Source organism: Opisthocomus hoazin, chromosome 2, assembly GCF_030867145.1.
Source record: "Opisthocomus hoazin isolate bOpiHoa1 chromosome 2, bOpiHoa1.hap1, whole genome shotgun sequence".
Classification (NCBI taxonomy): Eukaryota; Metazoa; Chordata; class Aves; order Opisthocomiformes; family Opisthocomidae; genus Opisthocomus; species Opisthocomus hoazin.
This window is the reverse complement of record NC_134415.1, coordinates 54,334,129-54,358,111: the sequence shown is the minus strand read 5'-3', so window position 1 is coordinate 54,358,111 and position 23,983 is coordinate 54,334,129. Positions and strand designations below refer to the sequence as shown.

At 47.6% G+C, this 23,983-nt stretch overlaps 1 protein-coding gene across 2 annotated transcripts in view; it reads right to left on the bottom strand.

Annotated features, from left to right (window-relative positions):
• RIN2 (Ras and Rab interactor 2) overlaps nucleotides 1-14,752 on the bottom strand; it is an 84,138-nt gene extending 69,386 nt beyond the window's left edge. The window contains exon 1 of one of the 2 annotated variants that reach the window (XM_075413694.1): nucleotides 14,677-14,752. The gene's annotated coding sequence lies outside the window, so the exon portion shown is untranslated. Of the gene's footprint in view, nucleotides 1-14,448; nucleotides 14,565-14,676 lie in introns of those variants that run through there. The other variant, XM_075413695.1, reaches the window with a different exon arrangement.
• Nucleotides 14,753-23,983: the final 9,231 nt, after the last annotated feature.

The following is a 23,983-nucleotide window of genomic DNA, read 5'->3' as shown; positions in this document are numbered from 1 at the left end:
GTCCAAGATCATCACCTCAATAACTCACCTATCTGCTTCCTTCCTCAAGTCCCTCAAAAGACCAGGACATATACATTCCCATACATGCAGAGGGAGGTACTGATGCTACAGCCACCAACTGGCTCTTACAGTGAAAAGCGTAAAGCCTCTCCCAGGCTGTCTTCATACAGACAAGGAAGAATGAAGGTCTTCCCCCTCCCTACATACTGGGATGAGCAGTTTTCCCTTTTCTGTCCAACCTATTTTTGATCCCTCAATGGTACAGGGAATATCATCACTGTCAAACTTGGCTTCCTCAGCTAATCAGCAGTCACATGAAGACCCATTTTATTACTACTAAAAGTTTCTCTCTCCTCACTGGATTTAGAAGTCCATAGAAACTACTAGCAGGGGAACTCCTGAAGAAGGAAGTGTGGGTGTTTAATCCTCCACTATTAGTTTAGTTGTGTAAACAATTTGTTTTCTCTCTCCTGGGACAAAGTGTTTTGAAACAAGCGTTCTGGAAGAAAATAAGCCTCATTTGTTGAAATGGTAAAACTGTGTCAAAGTACTGACAACAGCAGATCACTCTGAAGTAAAACACATTGGTGACTCCACATGTTTACTGTATCGGGGGTTACATTATGTACACAGGTCAGAAAGAGTTTATTAGTGTCACTTTTTTTCTTTATGATCTGAATCAAATACCGTCAATCCCAGAAAGTGAGGCAGCAGTCAGATGGCAAGATATTTTCTGGGTTTAATTCTTGCTGACGTGCTGGTACCAGACGACTCCCATGCCTGCTAGCAACAAACATTGGCAATCATTGTGTACAGGGAGCTGGGACTAAGCATACTGGGATACAGGTTTACTTGGTCCTTTTACAAACGAAAAATTACATTGTTCAACAGCTAACAAATTCCATCATTCTCTTTCTGCAGATAATAAAGAGAAAGCTGCCAATGGGTGAAAATAGTTTTTGTGGTTACATACCACGGTTTCAAGACTTAACACTGCATTATTTTATTGCTTCTAAATCTGGTGCCAGTTATTTTTATACAGCTTCTTTGTATAAATTCAGCAACATGAAAAAAAACCTTCAAAGTCTATCAACCCCTCTTAAAATAAACACCAACCAGTTCATTTCTCTTTATCCTTCTGTACCTCAGCTATGATGTATCCCCTGCGCAAAAACAAACCCATGTCTCTGGGGAGTCACCAATCTTTCAAGTGAGTAACGTGACATGCTGTGACTGAGCTACGGGAACCCAATCCACCCCTAAAATTCATTATTTCATTCCCATTCTGCCCTCCTTCCAAAACCATACCACCAAAAGGCAAATCAAGGAGGAAATAAACACCTTTCTTTCACAGTTCGTGGACCATGACTCACGTCGGCAGGATCACCGTCCAGTGCCTCCTCCCACTTGCAAGGTCCTACCCCAACCCTACTGGAGAAGGTGAACATGACCAATGCCCAGCAAGAAGCTGGTATCAGCTATCCTAAAGACAGGAATCAAGCATGCTCCATTATTTCCCCCAAGGCCTGCATACAGCACAACTGGAGCTGCCCAGGAAGACCCTGCTGAGGCCAACACCCCTCACCCCCCAACTGACTACCTGGTATTTGATGCCGAGTACCTGGTAACAACCAGGCAAGCCTAAGACTAGAGGGACTGCTGGTCCGCTATTACCATCCCCTCCTTCCCTAGCCCAGACGGGCTGTTCTATTCCGCTGGGCTTCCTAATGCCACCACAGGGCTCAAGCAGGAGCAAAGCTCTTTTGCTTGCTTTTACAGCCCAAAGTGTAACAGAAGCAACTGCTGTCAGCTGCCAGCCTGACTGCATTCAGCTCATGTTTCCCACATTTCTTCTTAGCTTGAGGGGCTAGAACCAATTTTTTCCCCCTTCTCCCCTTCAGATAAATGTTATATTCTGCAGAATATAACTGCAGTGGTACCTCTCTTGTCCAGAGAATCTATTGTCCAGCAACGCACAGCAGACAGAAACCCAGATTGTAAACCAGCTCTAAAAACATCTAAATCACTTTTTACCCTGCAACGCTGTTTCTCCTTCCACACTTTGCCCATCCTGCCAGTGACATGTTAGTCTAAGCTTTCTACCATTGGTGTCTGCTGTACAAAGAAGCAACTGCTCCATGCAACCACCACTACAGAATACAGCAGCAACAGCTACTTGCTTGAAGCCTCTGTGTTCAGTGAACTTTTGACAACTTCCACTCATTAATCTCAATCAGAAATGCATTCCAAGCCCACAAGCACCGTCAAACAGCTGCTGCACTTCTTAGCAGCTTGCCACAAAAAAGCACCTCTCTCCTATCTCCTCAAACACGTAAATTCACACAGAAATATATTATTCTTGCACTCACACACTTCGCACCTACATAAAAATTCCACTGACACCACCGAATCGTATTCAGGCCTGGAACAGTAACAGTTCAATTTGTCATTTCATGACCACCAAAGCTGGAACTTCAGAGACTGCTCCTGGAAATGACACCTTAGCCACCTTCCAACAACCCAGGACTTTTATGTGTAGCCTTGGGAGGTCTGGCATTTAAACAATAATCATCATCATCTGTGCAATTGAGAATTAGCCTACACATTCACAGCGCAGACCAAAGGACTCAACACGCCAGAGTGGCACTGACTCCAGTGCAGGTACTTTGCTGAACTGGATCCAAAAGAGGAACGTCTGAGGCCTTGCTGGGGTTAATGACTGTTTGAAGGACAGGGGAAAGATGCTAGCCTAGAAATTGGTTTAAGCAGCCAAGCAAACAACCACATTGCCTTTAATTAAAAGCTGGCAAGCTTAAGACAAAAAGCTTTCAATTGACAACCACCAGCTTTCTATGCTAGCCACCGGACAGCGGATGAATAAAAGCAGGGGATGCCATAAAACGCTGGAAGAGTCACCATACAGGCATCATGCATAATGAACTTTGCCAAAACTTCATGAGCTATCTTTCTTTGGAGATCATACATTCAGACTAAACAGGGTTTTACAGATGTCAGGGACAGTGCATGGAACCTGTAAGTTAGCTAGACTTGGTGTTCTATTTTTGTCAGGACCTTTACTATAGTTTCAAGAGCCAAGCGCAATCTGTTGGCGTATGCTGCATTAGCGCTCATTTAACAAAGTGCATCAATTAGCAAAAGCACGAACAGAGAAAAACTGATGGACTGTTCATAGCTAAAATTATACATACATGAAGTATAAACACCTTGCTGAATGAAAGCTTACTGAGCATGAGCTGAACCTATGATCTACCTTTCTTAAGTCTGTTGTCCTTTTAATGTACCAGATTCCAGTCAAATCTTCCAAATTAAGATTTCCACCAGCGAAATAAAGGCTGTCTTCCCATTCTGTAGGGCCCAAATGGCACACTGCGCCTCGACACAGAGGAGACACTTGTGACTAGTGTTACAAGACTGTCCCTGCCTGAAAAGCAAATGTCCCCACAGAGAGAACCGTGCAGGGAACGCGACATCGACCCACGCGTGTGAACTGGATAGCCCAACAAAACACAACCCCAAGGAGCCTTCCCATCACAACTGATACGTTGCCTCCTAGCAGGAGTTTTAGCTACACTGATAAACACGTACCTTTTCTTGTGAAAGAAAAGGTGGTATGAAACAATGTGCTGACATTTGTCCTGGGTTTGGCTGGGATGGGGTTAGTTTTCACAAGAAGCCAGTTGGCCTGACCCAAACCAGCCAATCAAACAGGATATTCGATGCCATGCGACATCATGCTCAGTATTTATGTGGGGGAGGTGGCTGGGGAAGGGTAATTTGCTACTTGGGAGCGAGCTGAGCATTGGGTGGTGAGCAAATTGCACTCTGTAGATTCCTTTTGTCAGTATTATTGTTGTTTTCTTCTCCCTTGGCTGTTCTGTTAAACTGTTCTTATCCCAACCCACAAGTTTTGCCTTTTTCTTCCGATGTCTTCCCCATTCCACCAGGGATAGGAGTGAGAAATCAACCACATGCTGCTTTGTTGCCGGCTGGGGCTAAACCATGACAGTCCCTTTTGGCACCCAACGTGGGGCATGACAGCAATGTCACATAAAAATACCAGCTTAACTCTAAGGCCAGTGATATTATATGATGAATTGGTATTACACAGTACAGCAAAATGATAATCCTGATCATTTTCCCAGAGATGATAAACAGCACCATAGGGAATACATACAGCAAGTAAGAATTTACATCACACAACCATGTGACCAAACAAAACAAGACTGTGACCAGCGACTATTTAACTAATACAATAAATGCATGTAACAAATTATAACAAAGTTGCTTTAACACACTCTGGTCAAGCCTGCTGTTATCCTAGCCCTTTGAGCTCCACCTTAAGTGCCGAAAAAAGCCTGCCAGGAACATTATTATTAAATGATCAACATTAGAACTAATAACGTTCTAGCCATTATTAGAACATTATTAGTAACTATTGAAAGACAGCTATCACCTACTGTCTGTTCTTAAAACACATAAAAGAACTTTAAATCCTAAGCAAAACACAGAATACTATAAAAGCAACACACAGAGCATCAATGAAATTGACACAATATTATGTATTCCTCGGCCCGAAATAAACCTTAATTGAAAGGCTGAATTTAGACCTAGCTCTCAGGCTATGATACTAAAAAACAGAACACAAAAAATGCCTCCAGCTCACTCGCGAGTAGTAAATGCAATGGTTCTCAAGTCTAGACTATGGCATAGCAAATAAAAGACTACCAGCAGTAAAGGAAGGTGCCCGGTATGTCTGCCAAAAGGGTGTGCACATGCCAGTATACTACCTTTAGCAAGGAACAAGACATGCAAGATACAGCTAAAACACTTCTCTGTCTTCCAGAGCTGTTGTTAACCATATGGGAAATACACTATAAGTGATAGTTAACATATGCCCCATCATTCATGAAATATCAAGGGATAAAATAACGTTTTTCATATAGAAATCAAAAAATGAATCCACACTATAACAAACCAAATATTTATCTTGGCAGATCATACTTTCTAGAAAAAAAATTACCACAAAGTTAAATATTTAAGGGACATACTGCAAAACAAATGCTGAGAATATCTTTGTAGGGAATTCTTGCCAAAATGGACAAGCTGTGCATTTATCAGTGCAACAAACATGAATTAAGAATTTCTACAGAACCATTAAATAGAAAACTTGAATTAACCAAAGGAAAGCTAACTGCACACTTGATGGTGTATCGTCATTTTTCCTCTGATCAAATAAGCAAAAAAAAAAATCCAAACAACGCAGTTTGCAAAGAAGTATATATGACTGTTGTGGGTCTGTGTGGCAAGGTTTTGGTAGCTGGGGGGCCTACAGGGGTGGCTTCTGTGAGAAGCTTCCCCCATGTCTGATAGAGCCAATGCCAGCCAGCTCCAAGACAGACCCGCTACTGGCCAAGGCCAAGCCAATCAGCAATGGTGGTAGCGTCTCTGAGATAACATATTTAAGAAGGGGAAAAACCTGCATTGAAATGGCAGTTTGAGAGAGAGGAGTGAGACTATGTGAGAGAAACAACTCTGCAGACACCAAGGTCAGTGAAGAAGGAGGGGGAGGAGGTGCTCCAGAGGCCAGAGCAGAGATTTTTCCCCTGCAGCCTGTGATGAAGACCATGGTGAGGCAGGTTGTCCCCCTGCAGCCCATGGAGGTCCACGGTGGAGCAGATATCCACCTGTAGCCCGTGGAAGACCCCATGCTGGAGCAGATGTATGCCTGAAGGAGGCTGTGACTCCATGGGAAGCCCATGCTGGAGCAGACTCCTGCGAGGACCTGTGGACCCATGGAGAGAGGAGCCCATGTTGGAGCAGGTTTGCTGGCAGGGCTTGTCACCCTGTGGGGGACCCACGCTGGAGCAGCCTGTTCCTGAAGGACTGCACCCCATGGGAAGGACCCACACTGGGGCAGTTCATGAAGAGCTGCAGCCCATGGGAAGGACTCACGTTGGAGAAGTTTGTGAAGAATTGTCTCCCACGAGAGGGACCCCACGCTGGAGCAGGGGCAGAGTGTGAGGAGTCCTCCCCCTGAGGAGGAAGGAGCAGCAGCAGAGACAACATGTGATGAACTGACCGCAACCCCCATTCCCTGTCCCCCTGTGCCACTCGGGGGGAGGAGGGAGAGATACGGGAGTGAAGCTGAGCCCAGGAAGAAGGGAGGGGTGGGGGGAAGATGTTTTAAGATTTAGTTTTATTTCTCCTTATCCTACTCTGATTTGATTGGTGATAAATTTTTTTTTTCTCCCCAAGTTCAAGCTGTTTTGTCCGTGACAGTAATGATCTCTCCCTATCCTTATCTTGACCCACGAGCCCTTTGTCATATTTCCACTCCCCTGTCCAGCTGAGGAGGGGGAGTGACAGAGCTGCTTTGGTGGGCACCTGGCATTTATCCAGGCCAAACCAAAACAACTACAGAAAATGAAGACCACTGATACAAGTCAGAACTGAGGCTTTCTGCATAACTCCTCATGACAAGCTGGTAAGACTCAAACATTGCTGCTGTGCAATAACTTCTGTTCACTGTTTTTATTGTGTTAAAAGCTTCTGGATTCTACCCCACTTTAAAGTAGAGCCACAGTCTATTTCGCACATGGCAGGGCACGCAGGGATGGCACCTTTCTGTGACACAGGAGAGGAACTAGTAGACTCTTGACCCACATTCGTAATTGACAACTAAACAGTTTTACAAATCAGACATATTTAATTAGTGGAAAAGTTTACTCGTGGCTCATAGATACTTTTCTAAAATTTCAATTATTTAAGAGCACTTTACGCAGACTTCAGCAGCAACTCCCATGCCTAACACACGTTCAGAGAGACACTTCAGGATATGAGTTTTACTGCGGCTAGTATTTAAGTCAATCAAGCTCAGACTACTAGCAGTAAAAGTCACAGGACTGAAAATTCAGATTTTCTACTCACACCTCCCAAAACTGAGCTCCTCTCAACTTCAAAAACAACCACCATTTTAAACAGCTGTCTAGACAGATGCTAGTAAAGCCCACGTACAAAGCTGGGGTTATACTGCAGCACAGGGGCAGACACAATTTCAAGAATCTAGAGCACCCCGAAGGTTCCCAGACAGGCAAACCAAACAGGTGTGGCCCTCAGCAAACACACTGCAAGAACCCTGGCTTCTTCCTCCCAAGGTCTTCAAAGTCTTCAGATTATGATTCCTCACCTCGCATTAACTACCATGAACATCATGAAGAAATTACTATTTTTTGAATTGCCAGCTGTGGCTAAGATAGCTTATTACAATAATTTACTGAGTGTTGGCATCTCATAGTTGCCGATGTCTGTTTACCTAAGAAATTACAGTTTCAGCAAGCATCATAGAGAGTGCTAAGGCCCCAGCTGGCAAAAGGATGCATATTTATTTTTGTGAAGGTTATGGTTTTATTTTGTGGTTGTATAAAAAAATTTTAAAAGAGAGAAATTCAGTTTAAAAACTTATCTTCTTTGCAAACAGTGGCGAGCAGTTTCCCCCACAAAAAGACCCAAAGCTGGCAGCAGGCGCACACAGACCTCAGTGTGGGCCTTATTTAATTCCCCAGTTAAAGTTATCACAAGGCTCACTTAGAGAATCAGCACGAAGCTTGAGAAAAAGGCAGCACCTTGCCACGTTGGCCCAGGGGCACAGGCTGAGCTGGAAAACAACAGCTGGCAATTCTGTCCATTGCTCCACACAGTAGAAAGCACTCCGTGCCAAAGCATTTGGCTTTTGCCTTAGGCACCTGACCAGGCACCTCTAGGGCAGGAAGATAAGAGAGGGTACTATTCTACAGTAAGTAACATTTCTCCACGCCCGAACTCAGTGTGCTGCTCTGATCACTCATTCAGACCTGCCTTCTGCCATCCTCTCATGCTCCACAGCTCTGAGTCTTCATCTGAGCCAGTAAGCTCAGTGAGGAACACAGTCAAGTCAGTCCAGCAAATATTTCCATTGCTTTCCACACATTCTCACATGTATTTAAATACATATTTTGGCATATGCTCAAAAAGCATCATCCATGAAGAGAAACTATTAAGCAAAGGATCAAGAGGAAGACAAGGCTACAGATCCGCAGGCAAGTTAAGACAGGGAATGTCAGCATATGTAATACCCATCACGCGTGAAAGGAAAACCAGTAAGACTTCAGGTTATTTCCCTGTTGGAAGTATGTTTCAACAAAGTCAGGGTCAAAGACCCCTGGAGTTAATTACTGGAAAGCATGGATTTGTATTCAGCAAATATAAACTGGAAGCCAAAGACATCATTTTGGATGCAAAAAAAGTAAGAGCGCCATTTAAAAGTCCAAAAAGTTTCTGTTTTTTCTTTTCCTTTCTAAGCCACTTTTAAGACCATGTTTAGAGCACTGTGTTTAGTCCTGGGCATTTGGCCAGATGACATTCACATTCTGGAGCTGGTGGAGTGAGGAGCAAGAATAGCGTGCTTTTTTTTTTTTTTTTTTTTTTTTTGAGAAAAGCCCCTCAGAATAAAGTTGTTTCTGCCTCTAAGCCTGTATACATGAGATTGGGGGAAATGATTACCATCCATCACCAGGGTCAATTTGCAGTGCTCCACTGGCTGTAATGGAGTAACAGCAATCTGCAGCTAAGGATTTGTCCCTTAGTTTTTAAGTACTATACAAAACAATTCACTGCGTTCAGACCTCAGGAAGACAACACCTGCTTATGTGCAAAGCTGGGCTTTTACTTTTCAGAGACAACTCACAGGTAAGACATCTTCCAAGAACTTTAATATACAAGGCTATCTTGGAAACCCTGTTCAAGATCGGGAGGAAAAACACTTATCTTTTGTGTCATCCTACCCTCGTCTTACACATCACCTTCACAGACTAGAATCCTCCATGATGTAGCATCATTAACAGTATTAGCATGCAACATCCTACACAAATAGGTTCACTAATTCCAAATCATACATGATAATTACATATAACAATACTATTATACCTGCCAGAGGACTGGTAGGACTCCAATAACTTCCTTTTTCTACTTTCACTCTATCACGGCAAGATCTGCATACTCCTCTCCCATATTCATGCTGATGGCAGAATCCCTACCAGCTTTAGAGAGAACAGTATAGCGCTAACATTCAATAATTTTCAACTGAGCTAATTGTTCAGAGCAGCATTTCGAAGTAAACAGAATGAACCTACTGAGAGAACGCGACTGCAGCTCCACAATGTCTTTTCCTTCACGTGCAATTTCTCTCTCCTGATCTCAAGGCAGAAAAACAAAACCACCAAAAATCCACACCTGCTTTATCAGCCAGCTTCTTTTCAAAGCATTGCAGTAGACAGATGACCACTGTCAAATAACCACAAATCAAACTAACTTAGACTGAACAGCAGAAAAAAAAAAAATATTACCCAACTTCTCCTACGCACACAACGAACGAATATACTACCAGTCTTGCAATTACAAGACAATCAATTTTAGGCACTTTTCTTAAGAGAACACATTTAAATCTTTCTGCAAACTTTCAATAAATTAAATGTGAGAAAAAAACCCAAATGGACACAAGTATGGCTTTAGCCATCTAGCAAAATTTTCCATTTTATTTAACAGAGTTAAGCATGGGCTTTACATACACAGGCTTATAAAAACTCCAAAAGGCAACAAAATGTTACAAGGATAAAACCAAGCCCTTGGGCCCAGTTCAGCATTCACAACTAAAAGCATAAATTCAGGAGCAACTCCCCTGAAGTTAGCAGAGTAAGTGTAAAACTTGTCGTGAAGAGAGGAAAACTAGGCCCACCTTCCTCTGAGGAATGAGCCTCACAAACCATGGACTTTCCAAACATCAGAGATCCTGGAAACGCCACGCTACATTACCCTGCCTTTTGTTTTGGCTGAAAACCTTAGGCAACAACACTTCGCTGAAAAAAGGCAGTTACTCACACATCTATGCTGAGACCCCTGCCCTGCTTCCTCCGCCTCCTTGGGTGCCCAGTGCAAGTTATCGAGTAACCCCCCCTACCCACCTCCAGGCCAAACAACTCCTCTCTCAGCCACCAGCCCCCTCCTCCTTCTCCTCACCTAGGAGCTCTTCTCAGCCAGGACTCCTCTGTCAGCCCCTTCACCAACCTCCTCCTCCTCCTCACCCAGGAGCTCTTCTCAGCCACCAGCCCGTTCACCAACCTCTTCCTCCTCCTCACTCAGGAGCTCTTCTCAGCCATGACTCCTCTCCCAGCCATCAGCCTCTTCACCAGCCTCCTCCTCACCCAGGAGCTCTACTCAGCCACGACTCCCCTCTCTTGGCCACCAGCCCCTTCACCAACCTCCCCCTCACCCAGCTCCTGCCCAGGAGGTCTTCTCAGCCACAGCACGCTACGAATGGAAGAGGCAGGCCAGCCCTGCTTCCACAAGAAAGGCATCAACTGGGCCAGTGCTGCCAGAGAGACAGGGCCAGCCCAGTGCCCGCCACAGGGACCACTGGGGCTGCAGGCCACCACCACAGAGGGGGTCCCTCACCTCCACCAGCTGGCCCCACGGCTGTTCAGCTGGGCAGGCCAGATGAGCAAGCCTGTCAGGACAGCGTTTGCTGTTTAATGAGTCGACCCTTCTCCTCTCTGATGAAGCGTCGCTGGGTGACGTGCCACAAAATGGCGTGTGCTGCACGCGCACAGCCTGCTCGCAGGCTTTTACACACACGTTTCACAAGGGCTGCTGCCACCGGGTCATGCAGCGCCATGCCTGGACAAGGAAAGCACCTGCACTTCCACGCTGCACGAACCTTTGTCTCCGTCCTGCCAAGCACACCATCGGCTGGGAGAGCAGGTGCTTCTCAGGGCAGGAGGTCCAGTGTGGAGGCAGCCATTGCCTGAGACTCGCCATGATGCCTGGTGGGTCCTTCATCACCTTTCATTTCTGCGGCAGCATTGTGGAACAAGGAGGCAGAGGAAAGACTGTACGTGTTTGTATTGGTCCACCTACAAGAGGTCCTCTAAGCCGAATTAAAACAGGCTGGGTTATAGAATAGAATGTCTCCTCTGCCAGCTAAGTATCACACAGGGCCCCGACCAAAAGCAGCATCAGACCACATAAGCACTTCAAGACTCTACAGGCAAGAATCCAAAGCAGTAGCGGCTGCCCTTCCACAAACAAACCGTGTTGCAGTTCACACCACAACACGGTTTGTCTCGTGCAGCCACGAGACGAAGCAAATTCCACCTCCCTGCCAGCCCTTTCACGTTGTCATCCTCAAACTGCAAGTACTCAGACCCCTGAACAAGTATGGTAGGCTAAGCCAGCATGCCTTTGGACTGGGTAACTGCGGGTGGCAGAATCTCAGACTAAAACTAATGACCACAAATAAGTAGTCCTACTCCAGGTCATAAGCACCATAAATGCTAAGAAGTGGGCGTGACATCCTTTCCAGCTCTCAGTGATGTGCTCCATAACAAAATACAGGATAACTGTATTGTATTAAGTGTCTCGCTGTAGCATTTTGTGTGTCAGGAACAATTTATTTTCAGCATTCTAAACTAAGACATGTATTGGAAATTAGAGCCTCATAACCCTCCAACTGCTGCTACATCACCTCTGTGTTTTGTTACATGACTTAGTTTGACACAGGGTGCCAAATATTTAGTTATGCTTCCATCCCCGCTCCCGATACACACTACCAATTGAATAAGCGACTTGAACAAAACAAATGGTTTAATTGGCAACACTTGACTCTGCTTAGCATTCTCCCCAAGTAACTCTTAAGTGAGGAATTTCAGAGTTTTTCGGTGAGACGCATCTTGACAAATTTCCCATCACAGATTAGAGGTATGTAAGCCTCTTATTTTCAAGATCTGTATGGTATGCCAAGTATTTAAAGCCACAGGCAAGTCCTGCGCAACCACGGAGCCTGCAATACACATGACCACAAAACCAGTTTTTTGTATGTTGCTCCACTTGGTGCTTGGAGTTACTACATCTGAAATGTAAGACCACGATTTTGCTGTTGAGCCCCGTTCATTCAGCTCCTTACCCAGAGCCCCTCAGAGACCCTACAGGGCTAAGAAACTGTGACTGCAGTCTGGTAACGGTGTGTTAAGAAAAGGACCAAGACCATATCTACTTCATATAGTAATCTTATCAATTCCCTCCTGCTGACGGGAGACGAATTGCATTACTTCTCACTACGATGTGACAGCTACATTACTCCAGTAGGTAACAGAAACTCTTTAACTGCTATATTGACAGCACTGGCCTGCCTTTTTTTTTTTTTAAAGCAGCAGCTCCCTTGTGAAAAATTTAGTCACCATACTATTCACTCAGTGCCTTAGTAATTACTACATTCAATCTATCTTTATGAACACAAAAATGTCCTTGAGCCTTAAGTAAAAGATCTAGTCGTCTTCTACACTAGACATACTTGAGAGCAACAGGAGCCAACTTTCCCGGTCCTGTTCACCACACACCAAAACCCTTACACAGCTGATCACACACGATATGCTTCAGCAAGCTAGGGAGGGGGACACTGGAGCCGTTCCACACATAGACCATGACCACACCTCCCAGCAGGGCCTTAGAGCTGAAGCAAGAGACACCAAGTCGGCTGGGAGTGCAATAGAGTGATAGAGCAATCTGCAAAGTCAGCCCCCAAAGCCCCCGACGCACCGCACCCAGCCGTGCCGGGAGCACAGGCTGCCAGCAGACCCCCGGCCAGCACCGCCTCATGCCACTCACGTGGCACAGCCCTGACGCAAGGGAGGTTGAACTTCTGAGGGGAAAAAGCCCACAGAACACAGCTTGGGCCACCTGTGTTCTGAGTAGCAGCGATTATGCATTCCTGGGTTTGCACCTTGTTCTGCACAAAAGTTTCTCAAGCAACCTCAAAATCCTGAAGGATCAACTTCTCCGCACAGATTAATATTTACTAATATTTACATTAGCTGTCCTTTTAAAGCCTCAGCCAGAGAGGAAACCTACACTACACCAAACCAGGTGAAGGGCAAAAAAAAAACAGAAAATCCACCTGTTTACAAGTTTACCAAATGCAAACAGACTGAAACCTACAGAAACCCCTTGGAGACAAAAAAAAAAAAGTCACTGTCAAAACCCATTTGGTGAGTGCATTCCTAGCAACATACAGGAATCTTGTTCCACCATCATTTTCAAGCGAGTCAATAATGCTGATATTCTTGGTAATTATTACTTAGCTTATGTTTTTAATTAACACACAGAATGGGGCAGTGGATTGACTACAAATCCTCTCAGTGAGATTAAACACATCCTAGGATTTCACAGGGTAAAACACAGGGGACTGTTCCATACAAACGTCTTCAGAATCAGCACAATTTTGTTCCATAGCTGTGTGATTAGCAGACAACTCTATTTACCATAGTCTTCCTGCTCATCTAACTAAGCATTCAGGTTCCAAGTAGGCTGTTAACAATCGAATATTTTTAGAGCTAAGTAGATCTAAAACTAACGAAACTTAACATGGATCTGGCTTGAGGAAACGTACGAGCTTGGCTCCACAGCTGTACTGGTGTATTTTACCCCAGCATAACTCAGAATTACTCATGGAGCCAGCGCGGACACAGCTGAACTGAGGACGGAGTGGCAGAGCCTACAGCCCCCGGTACGTGCCCTCCCGAGGGCTGCCCCGCCAGCCTCCCAGCTCACGCCTGGGCAGACACAGCTTGCCCCGGCCCCTTGACAAGCCAGCTGTTGCCCACCAGCAGTGTTCCGGTGGAGGCAGCGCACTCCCGCAAGCTCTGCCCTGCTCACCCACGGGGCCTTCTGCCCGCACAGAAGCGCCAGTTGGAAACCACGTTTTGCTCAATCCTCACCACCACGGCCGTGCTGGCAAAGGCATGCGGAGATGTTCCTTGCTTAAAAGAGCTTAGGAGTTACGCTTCAGGAAACAAGCAGCTCAAACAAATGAGAGGGGAGCAGCTTGGAAGGACGGGGAGACAAAGGAATCAAGCTAACAGGGGAACGCACACCCTCTGCATCCGTACATCTATCAAATCAGACCTGCGTGCTTTAAAAGACGCTTTTATCATAATATCTATCAGGAAATGTTTAAGACGAGGAACCGGCATTGCGCTCCGGGAACCCCCATTCCAGTCAGGAACGCGGTGCAGACGCCCGGACCGAGAACGCCCCGTCACGCCCGGCCGAACCCCGCTGGCGGCGGGTACCGGGCCAGCGCCGCGCCGCCGCGCACCGAGCCTCTCCCTCCCGGCCCGCAGCACCTGGCCGCGCCGGCTGGGAGGGCGGCCGCAGGGAGGGTCCCCGGCCGGGCCCCGAGCCCCCGCGCAGAGGCCCGGGGTACGCGGGCCCTGGGGCGCGTCCCCCGGGAACCGCCGCGGGAAGACGGGCCCGAGCCGGCCTCCCCTCGGCCGCGGACGCCGCGGGAGGCCAAGGCCGCCCCGCGAGGACGAGAGCGCCGGCCGCAGCCCGGCTCCTCACCTGCGTCCCGGCGGGGCAGAGCGCGACGCTCCCAGCACCGCCGCGGCCCCGGCCTGCTCCGCGGCCTTCGTCTCCCCCGGCGCGTTTTCGGGGAGGTGGTTACAGACGGCCCCCCCCGCCCGGCTCCGGCGCCGGCGCCGGCCCCGCACGTCCCCCGCAGCGCCGCGCCGCCCCGCCCGGGGCCCGCCCCCCCGCCGCCGGGGCGCGATCCCCGCGGCCGCCCCTCACCTCTCGCCGCCGGGCCGGCAACGGGCAGCGCTGGCGGGAGCCGCCCCCGGCCGCCCGGGCCGCCGAGGCGCGGGGAGGGGCCGCGGCCTTGCGCCCGCCGCTCCGCTTGGCTCGGGCCGCCCCTCCCCGCACCGCGGAGCCGGCTCCCCCCAGCCCCGGGCGCCTGCGCCGTGCGCCGGCCTCCCGCTCGGCTCCCGGCCCTCCCTCCGCGCCGCCGGCCTGGCGCCGCGGTGCTCGCCACCGCCGTCCCCCTCCCTCCTGCCGGTGACGGCAGCAGGGACACCCCGAGGACGGGGCCCCGGCCGCCCCCCTGACCGACCGGGCTCCAAACCGGGCCGTCCCGCCGCAGTCGCGCCCTGTCACCCTCGGGGGGGCTGCGGATGTTCCGCAGCTCGCTCCGGGATCCCAGCGCTCCGCGTCTCTCAAGTTTGTGCAGACCTGATTCAGCGCGAGTTATTTCAGCGAGGAAACAGCGAGAGCACGGTTTTCCTGCCAGCCTGGCAGCTGCTCTCTGCCGAAGCAGGGTGCCCATGAAAAATGCGAGCCTCCACGCCGAAGGCAGCAGCTGACATGTCAAGCGTGATGAGGAACACAGTCAAAGAGACAGGGGTGGAAAAAACCTCCTTAAAGGGGGCCTAGGGATTCCAAAATCCAGCCCATCAAAATGAAAGGTGGGTGCCTGCCTAGTGCTGAGGAGGTAGAGCGTGGCAACGCTGTCTTATTTACAAGGTGGTGACATTCACATCAGTTCACAGCTTCCGTCAGAGTGGCCATTACCCTTCAGGCATGAGAGACCCGCGTGGCTTGGGGATGCAACCGCTCAGTGCATCCGAGCAGCTTCCATCGCTGCAGCTCTCGTGTAATCTATAGCTGTCTTTCGACAGAGAGGTGTGAAACCGCTCTGGCGTGAGCGGGAGGCAGCTGAGGCAACGCCGCTTGCCGGCTGTGAAAGCAGTGGTGAGCCTGCAAGCTGTCCCCAGGGCCACCGAAACCTTTCTGCTCCACCTGCCACGCACACCACACAGAGCTTCAACGCTGAAAAGCATTTATCAGGCGGGATGCCGTGACTGACTTTTCAGTGCTGCTACCTCGGGAAGCTGCTGGCGTTCCTTCAGGCAGCCTAGCAGGTGGAACTGGCGTCCAGCTTTGCAGCGCCTGGCTCGGCGCGGCTGTGAGAGCCCTTGGCTGCCCGCACAGAGAGGAAGGAGACACCACTGCCCTGCAAAGCATTCGGGAGCAGCTCAGTAAGATGCCTGTCAGCCACAGGGGAAACCAAGCGCAAACGAGAGGCAGTAAATGAGAGGCAGGTTAGGACACAGCCAGCCCTGCAAACTGGAGCAGAACTGAGCTCTAAGGACTGGAGCAAATTTACTGGAAAGACTTTGCCGCGTGCAGCCTTTCAAGTACCTGAGATACTGGGTGAAGTTTTGTGGCTTGTGTTTCTTATTTATCTCTGATTGAGACCCCCTCAGTCCAGCTCTGAGCATGGGCTTGGCGTGATTTTCTATACCTACAGTAAGCCTGCAGAAAAGCCACTTTTTGCAAGCTCTGCATGGCTGGGCTATAGTTGTCATCCTATGGGTGTGGGGCAGAGGCAGATGTGTAGGCAGAAGGCTTTAAGCATTGGTGGGATGCCCCAGAGGACTTTGCTAGTCTGGACAAGAAACGGCACTCGGCTTTCCCCAAGCCGCTGCGTTGCTGTATTATACAGCCCTGTCAGGCGAGAGGAGGCGAGGGAGGCTTTCCCACGTAACCTGGTTTTGACTGGGCCGGGGCAGCATGTACTTTAGCTCTAAAAATCAAAACTAGCTAGCTTCTCTCGTGGTAGCCAGGATTCCTACGTCAAGAGACTTCCCTCTTCCACTGGCTCCTATCCTAGAAGCCTTCTGCATCGCCGTGAGCTCTGCAGGAAGGAGGAGAGAAACTACAGCACTTCTATACAGGAAAGGTGGGTGAGTCCCTGGGATCTATCTCCTGCGTGCTGAACACGCTGCTGCTGCACCGCAGGAAGACCTGTGTGTTCTCCCAGCCGTGGAGGCACATCCAGCCCAGAGCCTGGTCACGTTCACTGGCAACTTGAGAGTGATCTTTTGTCACCTTAAAACATGATGTGTGTTTCAGTTCATAGGACATGACAGCAATTACTTCAGTAAATTCAAAATCTTATCCCTCGGCGGTATTGTGCGTATTACACTTTGGGCTGTAAGTTGGATTCTTGTTCTGATTTGGAAAACAACGCTGGCTCTCAGCTGTGTTTTGTAACAAGGGAGGAGGGAGACGAGAATCAAACTGCACGAAGCAGGCACAGCAAAAACTGCCTAAGAGCAGAACTAACCTAGTTGTTTCGTTTAGTTTCCCTATTGACTTTTTCATACAGCGAGCAGAGGGGACATACATACTTACAGGCGTGGAAATTAAAAAAAGCACCAAACAAACTCACAAACGAACAAGTGAGCAAAACCCATAGAACCCAGCCAACTAGTTTTTCTGCAAGCTGTAGCAAGGCTGGTATTGGGATCCTGCATGGCTCTGGGCCCAGGCATGACCTTCCATACGGCGAGACAGAATCTCTCCTTGTTCTACCTCTTCGTTTTCCAGATCCAGAGGATACTCCATCAAAACGTCGGTGTCACAGAGAGTACTTCCTAGCTCAGGATTCACTAGTGCCGAGGCAGACAGCTATCCTGACCCTCTAAGCCATATACTCAGAGTTTCATACAGTCAAAAGCCACAAGAGAGACACCATGAACCTCAGAAAGCCGAGTGCCAAGAGAAGTCCCCAGGCAGCTGGGAGCTCCTGCTCCCCAGGGCTGCGAGGCAGAGCTGGTGGAGCTGGATCCCAGGCCGGGGCAATCCACGCCCGCTCCCTCCCACCTCTGGGGATCCTGTTCACTTGCTCTACTGCTAACCCATGCCTGCTGGGTACATGTGGCGGAGCCATCTTGTCTCCTCTCCCCCTGAAAAAAAAATAATTTCCCCTTCGAGAGCAGCCTCCTGGCCATGTTACACTGCTCAGCGTCAATGAAGCAAACACCTAATATCACTGTGGGTGAGGGTGTTCCCTGCATCTGGATAGGACAATGATCCTGGTCCTTTCAGATGGCCTGGGCTGAGTGATCCTGCCAATATGAGAATAAAATAGAGCTGACCATTCATTTGCTGGGGCTTGAAATTGGAGACATGAGATGCTGACATCCTGCAAATGAGAAAGTAGTTAATCTTGTTGCTGTCTGGCACTGTTTGAGTTGTCACGCAGAGCCACCATCTGAATGAATGGAGCAGGCAAAGGGATGTGACTTAATCCCTGAGGATTAAGTACAGAAGGAGAAAATGTGTCTTCTATCTTCTGTACTCATCACAGAGCCATTCTTTTTGCTTCTTCCTTTTCTTTTTTCCCTTCTTTAAGGTTGATAGCAAAGGACTGGAATCAAGTTGTTTATGATTGTTAGTCACTACATCCACGGGAAGAAATTACTCTTTTATTATTTCATGGTGTTGTGCTCTTAACTTCAGCTCTCTCAGCCTTGCTCCATGAAGGGAGATCGGGCCAACAGCTTTTCAGTGCTCCCCCACATCAAGACAGATTTTCATCTTGGGGTTCTGATGAGAGATCCGACAGTGGCTAGTCTTCATGCATCTTCCTGACAGCCAGGAAATGCGTAAGTGGAAATGCTGCAAAACTGCATTTCCAGCTCAGTAGCACTTACTTCTTACCTTCCCTCTCTGTAATTTGAAGGTTTTTTTTTTGAAAATAGTATTCAAACAAAATGTATATCCGTACAGGGACATAGAAGCACTTCGACATCCCAGCTCTCTAAGACCGTGTGGACCAGAACCCCAAGTTTCTCAGAAAGCCTCTGCAGACAGCAGGCCAAGAGCAACTCAAGGGCACCACGCACGTCCTGCCCTCTCGGAGCACCATGTCAGGAAGATGCGAGGGCCATGGCATCTGATCCCATCTCCTCACCAGCAGCCTCGTTAGATCAGGGAGCAAGAAGGGAAGGCGCGATAATGATACTCCAGCTGCCAATGAAAGCTCATTCCAGCTGCGTATGTGCCAAAAGCTATTCCTCTCTCTGCAGCCCGAGCCAAAGTGACACGAGCGTAGTGATGAGATCTCTGTCCAGGGAGACAATGACTGCCAGACACTAGCTGTGAGTAATCCTGAGGAACTTGGGAAGAATCAGAGCCATATTCTGATCACACTGCTGAACACGTACGTTTTTTACACGACACGGTGTGGGGAGGAGGGAAAGGGTGGTAGCACCTGTGTTTGGGTAATGGCTTCCTTACTCCACCTGAATTCTGAATCGCTGATGATGTCTCAGACCCACTACTGAAGCACAGCTATTTCAGCTGATTCAAGGTTGGACATCTGTTTTGAAGTGCTGGGAATTACCAGCTACTGAGTAAACTAGCCTCTGCCTTCGTTACGGTGGCTGTGGTACTGGCAAACGAGAGCACGCTCTCATCATCTTCCAAAAAACACAGGCTGGCATTTCCAGTCCTTCTCTCGCAACTGTCTTAACTTGCAGGAAAGTAACAATTGCGAGTCATCTTTAAAACACTACTGAAGAAGAAGGGGAAAAAAGACAGTGTTTGTAGCCTGGCCATAAAATTGTTGCTAAATGAAGTCAACTGTGCTTCAAATCTCCAGTTACAATGAGAAGTGACATACACCGTACCAATTCATGGGAAAACAGTGATCAACTAATTATTTGTCACTTCAGCATGATGTTTTAACAGTGCAACTGTTTAATTAGACCCAACAAAAATGTAATGACTAATGTAACTTCTGCTTCTTAATTAGTACTGTTAAGATGTGCCCATTGCTTCCCAAGACCTCCACTGCTTCATTATGCCTGCACGTACGTGCATTGTTGTGCCCATAGGCAACGCCGTTCTAAGGCGGGAGCAGGCGTCTGCTTTATTACCTCTTGGCAGCCGAACCAGAGCACTACAAACCTGAAGGAGAACCAGGCCCTCCTTTTGCTGGGACAGCAACAAGAGTACCATTACTCAAGGGGAGGGGAAAAAAAATGCCTGTAGCTATGTTAAAAGCTCTTATTAGTGGAAGTATTAACATTTCCCAATGTGCTTTCACGTTACAGTCAAGTATTTCGCCTTCAGTTTGGAGCTGCTTCTAAAAACAGCTAAGTCACATGAGGCCAATAACCCGAGGACCATCAGCTCCGGGCATAACTCCTACAGAAGCAGGCAGAAGCTGGCTGGCCCAGAAGCTGGTGTGCAGCCTTGGAGTTTGAAAGATCTCCTGAGACTGATTTCAGAGTTCAAGCCCTAGCTCTTCTCCAGTGGGGAGCAAATTTGTGTACGTAGAACAAGAAAACCCATTACAGAGATAAACAACGTTGGTCTTAAGTGCCACTAAATACTGTTACCATTCCTTAGAAAGGCCAAGCATTATGAAGTCAAATGGTAGGAAGCAGAAGGGCAAGATAGTACCTAAAATGTAATACATGAGTCCAGGTTCACAAGTAGTTATTGCCATAGACCTCCACTGAACCCAGCAGATTGCTACCTACTTACGTTTGGTGATTAATCCTTATCCCGGAGAGAGCTGCGACAGCCAGGAGTGGGCACAGAGCTGAAACTGCACCAGGTTCTTGAGATATTTTAAATTAACACAGACTCATATTCTACATGCAGCTTGGTTCGAACTGGAGGATCTCAGTAACAGTGTAAGTAGCCTTTTGAACGAGAATGCCAAGATCTGGCCTGTTGGGTTTAATATTTTAATCTGCTGTCTAAGTGTATCATTGCTCTAATCACAGCCACAGTGGAGTCCTTGAGTAGCTGAAGATTGGAGAGACCATCAATAGTCCCTATGGTGCTGCCCAGATGAAAGCTACCAAGTGCATTTGCGGAGGAATATACAGAAACTCATTACTTTCCAGTTGAAACAAAACTATCCGTTAATATCTGACAGAGAGCATACTCTGGAAAACTAGAAGCAGATATTGAAAATGAGCAAATCCCAACAGGCCTAATGCATATGTGATGAACTAGTTATTAATATTCAATCCAGCAAGCTCTATCACTAGGAATTGATAGCATTCCTGTTGGTATTTGTAAGTCTATGTGCCCTAGATGGCATTGCTCTGCAACATTAGAAAAAATACTTCTAAAATCCAAGCTCTCGCTGCAGTCAGCACAAAGGAGTCTAGGCAGGACAAGTGTTGATCTAAGTTCACACACACAAAGATAATAGCGGAGTTCTCTTTTTAATGTTACTTGTTTGAGACATTTCCACTGCAGCTGACACATTAATCATGCCACTTTTTTTTCCCTCATTCATTCTTTAAAGGCTCACTTGTAAAATCCTCTTGTGTGAGCAGTTCCAGTAAGCAACTGCTCTGGTTTGAAGTGGTTTCATTGCACCTGCTCTCTCCAGGCTGGGGTATTTGTTTTTGTTTATTCTGTGCTACTCTTCTCTAGCAATTTGCTTGGCACTGTGAAGAAGGCTCACACCAATTACAGAGCGCCATTTGTTCCCAACAGTCAGAGGCTGAAGATGAGCCTCCTTCTCTCTGAATGCTAGCTGCGGCCCACTTACAGCAGCTGGAGGGGAAGTGGGCAGATGCTCAGCTATGCTAAGAGGGCCAATTACCATTGCAGCAGGGAGGAAAAAAACACACACAAAATCAACATACCTGCAGTTTGTCCCAAGTCATGTGTCTGCATACTTCCCTTTCAGAGGCACCGCCACGTTGCCTCTGCTTCAGGAGCTTTCTAGAAAGGACGCTGTGCTGGGAGTACCTCTGTGCGTCCACCTCCCAGCGCCAAGGGTTCGGAGCTGCAGTTTCACGGAACTGTGCAGCCCACCAGCAACCGGAATGCCTAACACAGCATTTTGGCACCAAAAGCCCTAACCATTAAGCATTCATTCTCCAGGGTGTGGTTAACAAGTCTAGGCACTCCATGCAAGGACGGGGAGCAGCCTCAGGTGGGAAGTCTCACCAGCCAGCCCGCTGAGCTGGGAGATGCCTGCAGCCAAACCCCCAGGGCTGCAACAAGAGTTGTATGGAAACACCTCAGCTCAGCTTTCCTGGGATGCTTAACCCCACGGCCTCTCGTGGCTCTGCCCATGGGTCTTCACAGCTGAATGGGCACTGCACTTCTTTTGGGATACCAAGCAGTGGTGGCAGAATGGCCCGCTCTACAAGCACACACTGCTTCTGTTGTCTGTGTCCTGGGAGGCTGAAGCACCCAGAGGCTAAAAAACATTTTGAACGGAGGCTTGTCTCCCAGCTCTCCCTCATTCAATAGATTAACAGCAAGGAAGGCAAGTGCTTGAATTCCTCAGGCATGAGATAAAAGTCCTGGTTCCTCAGATGCTGCAGTCCACTGTGCTGATGTGGGCAGCTGTGCAGCGGGACCATGGGCTGCGCTGGGGCAGGTAAAGGCAGGCTTAGAGAGATGGGCATGGTGTCAGATTTTCCTTGGCTTTAACAATGACATTTTGGAAGGAAAATTAGTCTGATGACCCAGTACAGGTTAGGGTATGTATTGTGGATGTACATATAGTATAATTTGTCTTGTGGTATAAAGGGAAGGAAAGGTCAGCAACAAAACCTGCATCCTGGGGTTTTTGGGGGTTATTTTTCTGTTTGTTTGTTTGTTTTTTTTGTTTTTTTAAGATGTTATTCCAAAGATTAAAACAAAGAAGACAAGACATTTCTCTCAGCAGCAGAGACATTCATTAACCAGGCCTCTTGCAAACATGATTTTGGGATGACTGAAGACTTCAGAGTTCCCAATCAGAGGACATTATGCAGAAAACATAGGCAGATGCAGTTTTGTTCAAGCAGCAAAGCATATAATAAACAGGTCAAAAATCAATTGGGCAGAGTCTGGAGGGAGATTGTTATCTGCAACTTACAAAGAAAAGATCTCTCATCTCTGGAAGTGGTATTTCAAAGCAAATAGCTTTTGAGGTGGCAAAGACACAAGTTGGGCCTCTGTAAAGCAAGTTAGAATTGACCTCCAAAGGGAAAATAAATAGCATTTGTGTCCTAGTTTTTCATATTTATGATGAATAGAGTTGGCCAGGTGGGAGAGGAGGGTCAGTTTTCTTTCCACCACTTCATACTTCTGCTCTGATTTTTTTTTTTTTTCCTCTGCACTAAAAATTCACATCTTTGCTTAGGCAGTGTTTGTGATGGCTGAAGAATAATTGCAAAGATGACACAGCAACAGCTTCTAAAGAAGCAAAAGTGAATACATGAATATGAAATACATACTCTTCAATAACTCCTCCAGCAAAAGCAATGATGGCTTGCCTTAGCATTCTGATTTTCCTAACTTTAATGAAAGCAGCTAGAAATTCAATTACTCCCCCCGACCTCTGAAAACCAATTTCTAACTTTCCAGGCTGTTCAGTTACACAAAAATTTTCTAAAGCGAAGTAATCACAACGCTGAATCAAAGAAGATACATATTTGGCCTATCACCTTGGCAGGGGGTAAGGAGTATCTTCAGAGTCCAGCAACCAACTGGAACAGCTCCAAACTGTGATGAAAAGCAAGATGATCTCTGAACCAGAAAACCAGTCACGGGGAAGTCTCTACAGAGATACAGCATCTGTATGGATTCCAACATACCTTTTGGGTTGCCTGCACACAGAGCTGGAAAGCAAGCAATCGAACCAATGGAAAATATTTTGAAGACAACTGCTGGGCTTGCAGTGATGAAAAACATTTTCTGCATTAACATCAAAGGCTGCACCTCATCCCTGTACTCATGGACAGAGACGTGGGATCAGCATGTGTGCCTTTGGTGCACCACATGACTCTTCTGCACCTGGAAATAGCTACAGACGTGTAAATAAATAATGTCTTCTGTCTAAGACATACCACTGCTTCTTGTGGACATGGTGGGTACTTCTGAAAAAATACATCATTTTGGCAGGGGCTGTTACAAAGACATCAGCAAAGGTATTTCAGGTGAGGTAGCCAGTCCCAGTTATAGGCCTTTTCATTCAAGGATCTCAAGCCCTTCTTTCAGAGAAAGTATAATAGGAGGGGAGGTCAGCTGAAGTGTCCAAACGTTCTCATGCAATGAGGCAGAAGCAAAGAGAACCCTGCCACCAAGACAGGCTCAGATTCAGCAGGGAAACTGCAGTCTCTGCTCAGCTGGTGCAGAGCATAAAAAGCAGCGCAAGTTTTTTCTACTCTAGAAGTACGCGTTCTAATCGGCCCTTTCCACAGATTTTCTGCAGCTTTCTGTAATATAAACTGGCCGCATTAGAACCATTATAATGGCACCTCCTCCTCATTATTATTCCAAG